The following is a 9,222-nucleotide window of genomic DNA, read 5'->3' as shown; positions in this document are numbered from 1 at the left end:
AGAAGAAGAAGAAGAGGAATCTGAGAAAGAGCAGGACAGGTTTATCCTTTTTGGAAAAAGAAAAATATTGAAAGGAAGAATTCTGAAAGACCTGGAGGAGCCAGGCATGAAAAGATTGGTTGATGCACTAGAAGCACGGGGTTGGAAGGACATGGTTCTTCAACTGGATGGCAGGCTGGCAAGAAAAGAGCTGATAGAGTTTATGGCAAATGCCACAGTGGTGAATGGGGTTGTTACAAGCTTGGTGAGAGGAGTAGAGGTGCAGTTTGATGCACCTAAGTTGGGAAGAATTCTAGACATACCCTGTGAGGGATATGATGATTATACTAGGCAAAGGTGACCTTGTCTAGATTCTCTCCCTTCTGCTCTCCAAATCACCCGGAATTTCTGTGATACCAAGTTTGCTGAAGAAGTACCTGAGGCTAGATTTGTGCAAAAGAGTGAAATGAAGCCTGAGCACAAGGTACTTTTTGAGTTTGTGAACAAGTGTTTGCTGCCCAGACAGGAGAGGAGGCATACTGCTAACTACATGGACTTGGTCCTTCTGGAGTGTCTTGTGACAGGAAAGCAGATTAACTGGTCTGCTTTCATTGTCAAGCTGCTGGATAGAGTCATCAATGGCTCTAAGGCACATGCCACACCTTATGGGTTTATACTGACAACTGTCTTGGCCAAGTTAGATGTGCCATTGAAAAAGTGGAAGATGGCCTCCAGCAAAGAGCATTTTGGAATCAAAACCCTGCAGGCTTGTGATTATCTGCTAAGTGTAACCCCAGTTGAACCTGGTTCATCCGTGAAGACTCCTGTGAACAGCAAAGTTAGGGCATTGGTTCTAGAATGTGGAACAAAAGATGCAGAAATCGCTAGGCTCCAGGCTCGCATTGCTGAACTAGAAAGTGAAAGAACTGGTCTCAAAGATGAGCTAGCAAAGGAAAACGAAAAGAGTGAAGGGATGCTCCAAACAATGCTCAATCTCCTTCAATCCCAACCCTCTAGTTCCTCCAAGCCCTAGAACCAGTTTAGAAACCCCTTCAGTGACCCAGATTCGGGACTTTTCTCTGTTTTTTTGCTCATGGTTGGATGTTTGTTTTTCTTTTTGTGGTCTGTTATGTGGAAACACCTCCTAATCAATGAAAATATGCTTTGTTTTCTCTTGTTATATGATGCTTCTGATCTAAATAGTTAAATTTTTTGTGAAGTTGATTATTGATTAACTATGTCATGTTTTCACTTGCAGTTGCCCCAGTGGCCATGAGTATTAATTAACATCTGGGATTCATATAATATGCAACTTTTCGATGATGCCAAAAGGGGGAAGAGATATTGTGCTTTACTTTGTATCCTGAAAAATGTGATGTTTATAACCTGATTAAACCTGGTCCTTAATGATAAGTTAAATTAAAGTGTGAAAATTAAGCTGAGTTCCACAGGGTCTCTGATCAATAAAAGCACAGAGTTTGTCATCATCAAAAAGGGGGAATTTGTTGGCCCAAGTTCAGATGAAGTTTTGAAGATTGACAAAATGAACTCAGTCATGAACCAGGTTCATCATGTGAGACATACACAGTGTTGATATATTTATTCATGTGACAGACGTGTCAAGATAGGTCTCAAGGGTCAGCAACAATCAGTAACAATATCTTCAGAGTTGATCGAAAAGGTTGCATAGGATAAGGAGTTGAAGTCTCCTTATGTAAAGAGAACTACATCCGGATCAAGGATAAGGATTGGAGTTTGAGTTGTTCTAGGACTCGAATTTGATGAAGGATCAGCAATTCGAGTTTTAATCAAACTCTAATTACTAACTCTATAAATAATAATGATTGTTCTCTTTTACAGGTGATTGCACATACACAGAAGTTAAACTAATTTGAGAGCAAAAGAGCTAGGCGAATTTTGCAAGCAATTTATGTGTGATTCAAGTGTGCGAATCTGAAGCTACATGAACCAAGAGTGAAGAACCAATTCCATTGTGTCTTTCTTTATTTCTAGTTCAATTGTAGTAGGTGTTTTTCATATTGTACCTTTCAGCTTTTATAGAAGCATTGTAATAGGTATATTGAGTATTCAAGTTAGAGTTAACTTGAAGGTGTCGCAACAGTTGAGGCTGTGTGCTACACTGGGATTAGAGTTTAATCCTTAGGTTTACAAGAGTTTTGTAAATGCTATTTTGGCTCAGTGATTTTAGTGGAAGTTTGGGAAAATCCTACTGAGTAGTAGGTCGTGGTTTTTTCACCTTTTGAGCCAGGTGTTTTCCACGTAAAAATCTCTGTGTTCTTTACTTTATGCACTCTTAATTCCGCAAACAGTCATAGTAAGTACATCTAGAAGAACCAGGTTCTTCTAGTGCGAAAATTAGGTACCACACAAATCACCCCCCTCTTGTGTGGTATTGACGTTTAGAACATCACTAATCACAGGATTTACTTCCGTAATTAGAATTGTACCATAGATAGGATTCCTCTACTATATAAAGAGGGTTCTAATCATTTTTAATCATTTTATATTCACGCATATCAAAGCAATACAATACTTTCTGTCTAGCTTATATTCTTGTTCATCAGTTTGCTTATTTCTTAAATATTCGGGTATTGACCAGTTCGAGGGCACTCAAGCTCGAGGGCTAAATTACGTTTCAACACTGGTTTGCCTTATCTCATTGGTAATTTCTATTATTGATCTTCATATTCATCAATTGGTATTAGGTGAAATCGCGTGTCCTTAAAACCACATTATAAGTTTAATTATTATCCCGTTTTTAGGTAAATCGTTTGGTGCCCATCGTGGGGCTAAGGAAAATAGCGATTGCCTGGTATTAATTCCCATAACGCACACTGCTTTATGCTTGTTCTCGTAAGTTTCTTATATTTCAGGAATCAACATGTCAAACTCTCAAGTAGCACCCACTCACACAAACAACGGCCTTAGTCTTCATGGTGAGAATGAAAACATAGTCGCCCCGGGAAATGGAGTACCTCCAGTCAACCCCGATGGATCGCCGACCATAGACCCGGTCGATGTCAACTCCCATATTGCCAGTAATGGGAATTTGGGCGTCGACCCTGAAAATAGCGTCCGTAGAGATGCTCGAGCAGCAAATCAGAACGCTCAGAGCGGTGAAGAAGGCAGAATTAGCCTTCGAATGATATTCGAGATGTTGCAGACTCAACAAGCAGCGATACCTCAACTCCAAAATTAGAATCGAGAACCAAGCTTAATTGAGCTCGAAACATCACAAGAAGTTGTTCATAGAGCCGAACCTGTACCAGAGAAATTGAATGCCAATGAATACTGACCCCGCCATTATGAAGATGCTCGAAGAGCTCACTAAACGGATTGAATCAGGAGAAAAGAAAGTCGAGGCAAATGATAAAAAGGTAGAAACATACAACTCCCAGGTTGACAAATACCGGGGGCACCAACGATTCTAAAGGGTTTGGATTTGAAGAAGTTCGTGCAGAAGCCTTTCCCTCCAAGTGCGGCACCGAAGCCCATCCCAAAAAAATTCTGCATGCCAGAAATTCCCAAACATATGGAACACTGACCCTAATGAGCACGTTACTTCTTATACATGCGCAATAAAGGGAATGACTTAGAAGACGATGAGATTGAATCCATTCTATTAAAAAAGTTTGGAGAGACTTTATCGAAAGGGGCGATGATATGGTACCATAATTTGCCGCCCAATTCTATCGATTCCTTCGCCATGCTTGCAGATTCGTTCGTAAAGGCACACGCCGGAGCAATAAAGTTGCAACTAGGAAGTCGGGCCTCTTCAAAGTATGACAAAGGACAACAATATGCTAAGGGAATTCGTATCTCGGTTCCAGATGGAACGCATGGACCTACCCCCGGTCACAGACGATTGGGCTATTCAAGATACTCAAGGTTTGGACGAGTGAAGTTCGATAGCATAACGGCAACTAAAGTAGAATTTAATTGAATATCCAGTTGTAACCTGGGCCGATGTACATAATCGATACTAGTCGAAGATCAGGGTCGAGGATGATCAATTGGGAACCCCTTCCGGTTCCGTTTACCCAAATAGGTCTGTTGGCAGAATTCAAAGGGACATCGACAGAGAACCCCGATTGAAAAGATATCGGTACCAACCATATAGTGCAGATCATAGAAACAGAGGCACAGGACGTCACCCCATTCTAAATGATCGAAGGAATGATCGAGGACAGAGCTCCTGAGGACTCATGAGTAAAAACGGCTTTGATAAACATGTCGAGCCCACAGAAGCACCGCGACTATCAGGATACAACTTCAACATCGATGCATCAGGTATTGTATCAGCCATTGGACGAATCAAGGATACTAGATGGCCCAGGCCCCTAGAGATCGACCCAGCTCAAAAGAACCCTAATCAAATGTGCAAATACCATGGTACCCATGGTCACAAAATCGAAGATTGCAGACAGTTGAGGGAGCAGGTAGCTCGTTTATTCAACGAGGGTCACCTTTGAGAATTCTTAAGTGATCGAGCCAAGAACCACTTCAAAAATAGAGATTCAAATAGATAGAACAAGCAGGAAGAGCCACGGTATGTACTTCACATGATTATTGGTGGGGTCGATATTCCTCAAGGATCGGTATTTAAACGCACCAAGGTGACAATCATGTGGGAGAAGTGAACTCGGGACTACTTACCAGAACAAACCTTGTCTTTCAACGACGAGGATGCAGAAGGGATCGATCAACCTCACGACGACGCACTAGTAATATCTACCTTTATGAATAAACTTCAAGTCAAACTTGTGTTGATTGACCCAGGTAGCTCGACAAATATTGTTCGATCAAGGGTTGTGGAGCAACTCGGCCTCCAAGATCAAATCGTGCCCGCAGCTCGGGTACTTAACGGCTTCAACATGGCAAGTGAAACCACCAAAGGGTAAATCATTTTGCCAGTAAATATGGCCGGGACCATCCAAGAAACAAAGTTCCATGTGATCGAAGGCGACATGAGGTAACATGTTTCTTAGGAGGCCTTGGATACATAACATGAGGGCAGTACCCTCGACACTTCATCAAGTCCTGAAGTTCCCAACATTAGATGGAATCAAAATGGTGTACGGTGAACAACCCACCGCCAAAGAAATTTTTGCAATCGATGAAGTAGTACCGGTATCGGCACTTTCATCAATGAAGGGATCAGAGTCGAAGGGAAAGCAAGAAGTCAAATAGCAAACACAGTCACCAGCCTCGACCTGATTGGAGGAGCAGGAAACTTTCAAGGATGATGATTATATGATACCTCAAACCTTTATAATCCCTGTTGATTCTGATGCGACGAAGTCAATGGTCGAAGAGCTGGAACAAAGCATACTGATCGAACCTCTGCCCGATCGAAAGGTATACCTGGGCATGGGGTTGACTCCCGAGCTCAGGAAAAAACTCGTTCAATTCCTTTTAAATAACATGGATTATTTTGCTTGGTCCCACCTAAATATGACAGGGGTCCCCCAGAGATCACTATGCATCGACTAAGCTTGGACCCGAAGTTCCATCCGCTAAAACAAAAGAAAAGGCCCCAGTCCAAGGTAAAACATGCATTCATGAAGGACGAGGTAACAAAACTTCTCAATATAGGATCCATTCGGGAGGTAAAATATCCCGAATGGTTAGCGAACGTAGTTGTTGTCCCTAAAAGGGGAAATAAACTTAGAATGTGCGTAGACTATAAGGATTTAAACAAGGCATGCCCTAAAGATTCTTTTCCTTTGCCGAATATCGATCGCATGATCGATGCCATAGCCGGCCATGAGATCCTTAGTTTTCTCGATGCCTACTCCGGGTACAATCAAATACAAATGAACCTGGAGGATCAGGAAAAGACTTCTTTTATCACTAAATACGGAACCTATTGCTATAATGTAATGCCGTTCGGACTAAAAAATTTTGGAGCTACTTTTCAACACCTAGTAAATCGAATGTTCGAAGAACAAATAGGTAATTCAATGGAGGTTTATATTGATGATATGCTAGTTAAGTCCCTACGAGCAGAGGACCATTTAAAACATTTGCTGGAGACCCTCGACATACTAAGAAAGTACAACATGAAGCTTAACCCGAAAAAATGTGCATTCGAGGTCGGTTCAGGCAAGTTCCTCGGCTTTATGGTATCAAATCGGGGAATTGAAATCAACCCCGATAAAATCAAGGCAATCGAAGACATCACAGTTCTTGATAATGTCAAGGCTATACAAAGGTTAACAGGATGTATAGCCGCCCTGGGTTGATTTATTTCGAGGTCCTCTGATAGGAGCCACTGGTTCTTCTCGCTGCTTAAGAAAAAGAGTAATTTCGCATGGACCCAGAATGTCAACAGGACTTGGAGGAACTCAAATGATACCTGTCGAGCCCGCCATTGCTTCACAACGTGAAGGCAGACGAGCAACTTTACTTATACTTAGCGGTCTCAGAGATAGCGGTAAGTGGGGTCTTAGTTCGAGAAGAGCAAGGTACGCAATTTCCTGTTCATTATGTTAGTCGGACCGAGGGTCTCCTGGAAACAGCCTCCTACCCCTCTCGGGGTAGGGGTAAGGTCTGCGTACATATTACCCTCCCCAGACCCCACTTGTGGGATTATACTGGGTTGTTGTTGTTGTTGTTATGTTAGTTGGACCCTAAGTGAAGCCGAGACCCGACACCCACACTTAGAAAAATTAGCGATTGCTTTAATAAGCGCCTCTAGGAAATTAAACCATATTTTCAGTGTCACCCAGTTCGTTTTGTAACCACCTACCCCCTTCGTAACATTTTGCACAAGCCCAAACTCTTAGGTCAATTGGCCAAATGGGCCGTCGAGATCAGCGGGTACGATATCGAGTATCAACCCCGAACATCCATCAAGTCTCAAATCTTGGCAAACTTCGTGGCCGACTTCACGCAAGCACTCGTACCCGAGGTCGAAAAGGAACTATTATTAAAATTGGGTACATCATTGAGGGCGTGGACCCTCTTCACATACGGCGCTTCGAACGTGAAGGGGTTCCAGCTAGGCATCATTTTGAAGCCACCCACAGGTAATACAATTAGACAGTCTATTAAAACTTTGAAATTAACTAACAATGAGGCCGAGTACGAGGCCATGATTGCAGGTCTAGAGTTAGCAATGATATCGGGAGTGGAGGTCATCGAGGCCAAGTGCGACTCCCAACTTGTGGTAAATCATGTCAACAGAACTTTCGAGGTTCGAGAAGATCAAATGCAGAGGTACTTGGACAAACTACAAGTGTCTCTACATCAATTTAAAGAATGGACCCTATAGCACGCACCTCGAGAACAAAATAGAGAGGCCGATGCCCTTGCAAATTTGGGGTCATCGATCGAAGATGATGAACTTATCTTGGGGACTGTCGTACAACTTTTGAGGTCAATAATCGAAGAAGGACACGCCGAAATAAAGTTTACAAGTCTAACTAGGATTGGAGGAATAAGTACATCGAATACCTAAAGAATGGGAAGCTTCCATCGGATCCTAAAGAATCGAGGACTCTACGCATGAAGGCCGCATGGTTCACATTGGCCAAGGATGGAACACTGTATAGGAGAACATTAGATAGACTATTAGCAAAATGTTTGGGACAAGGAGACACCGACTACGTTCTACGGGAAATTTACGAGGGCACTTGTAGAAATCATTCTGATGCCGAGTCATTAGTTCACAAAGTCATCGGAGAAGGATACTATTGGGCCGTTATGGAAAAGGACACTAAAGAATTTGTCCGAAAGTGCGATAAATGTCAAAGGTATGCACCGATGATCTACCAGCCCGGAGAGCAACTCCTCTCAGTCCTATCCCCATGGCCATTCATCAAATATGGGATGGAAAACTAAATTCATTTTCTTTATGACTGACTATTTCTCTAAGTGGGTTAAAGCACAGGCCTTCGAGAAAGTCAGAGAAAAAGAAGTCATAGACTTCATCTGAGACCACATTATATGCTGATTCGGAATGCCTGCCGAGATCGTGTGCAACAATGGAAATCAATTCATCGGCAACAAAGTGACAAAGTTTTTCGAAGACCATAGAATAAAAAGGATCCTATCAATGCCGTATCATCCTAGTAGGAACGGACATGCCGAATCGACAAACAAGACCGTCATCCAAAATCTAAAGAAAAGATTGAACGAAGCTAAAGGAAAATGGAGAGAAATATTGCCCGAGGTCCTTTGGGCGTATCAAACAACGTCGAAATCCAGTACGGGGGCGACACCGTTCTCTTTAGTCTTGGTTCCGAAGCTCTGATCCGGTCGAAGTCGAGGAACCTAGCTTTAGGTTCCGGTATACAACGGAAGAGTCAAATCACGAGGCTATGAATACAAGCCTCAAATTGTTAGATGAAAGACGAGAAGCTGCCCTCGTACGAATGGCCACACAGAAACAATGCATCGAAAGGTAATACAACCGAAGAGCTAATCTTCGACACCTTAAAATAGAGGACGTAGTTTTGAGAAAGGTTACCCTCAATACTCGAGACCCTAACAAAGGAGAAACTTGGCCCGAACTGGGAGGGACCATATCAGGTCCTCGATATCATCGGAAAAGGATCCTACAAACTTGGCACGATGGACGACGAGCAATTAGCAAACAATTGGAACGTATCACTCCTCAAACGATACTACTGCTAAGGTACGACCTTCTCCATTTTCGTTTACATTTTATACTAACTAATTACAGGTCTTCAATCGAAGACATCAATGAATTCTTTATCACAATGTCCTTAGGTCTCAAAACACGCGTTGCACTCTTTTTTCCTTAGACCGATTTTTGTCTCGAGTGGGTTTTTCTGGCAAGGTTTTTAATGAGGAAACCATTGTTTGTGCTAACTTAGAGCAATTCAACAGTATCCGAGGCTTCATTACAATCAACCTCGAATACTGGGGGGCATCACCCTTGGATGTCGACTTTGTTACAGGGAAGATACTTCGTGTCGACAAGGTCTCAATAGGTAAAACTTTGTAAGGACCAAACGGTCAAACAAACCGTGCCCATGTAGATTACTCGATCCCTAAAGGCAAACATGTACGCATGTATAATCTATTGAGAGAAGTATTTTTCCCTGCCAAATATTTTATGCGTTAGAGAAATTTTTACTTTACAATTTTATACTTTTGGCCTGTTGTGCAAACAGGCTTAAGGGCCGATCCCAACCGAAGTTCAAACAACTTACCCCGCACTCGAGGAATGCCGTCCAAAAACTCGATGTAATC

Source organism: Nicotiana attenuata, unplaced genomic scaffold (assembly GCF_001879085.1).
Source record: "Nicotiana attenuata strain UT unplaced genomic scaffold, NIATTr2, whole genome shotgun sequence".
Taxonomy (NCBI): domain Eukaryota; kingdom Viridiplantae; phylum Streptophyta; class Magnoliopsida; order Solanales; family Solanaceae; genus Nicotiana; species Nicotiana attenuata.
Note: the sequence above shows the minus strand (reverse complement) of the source record.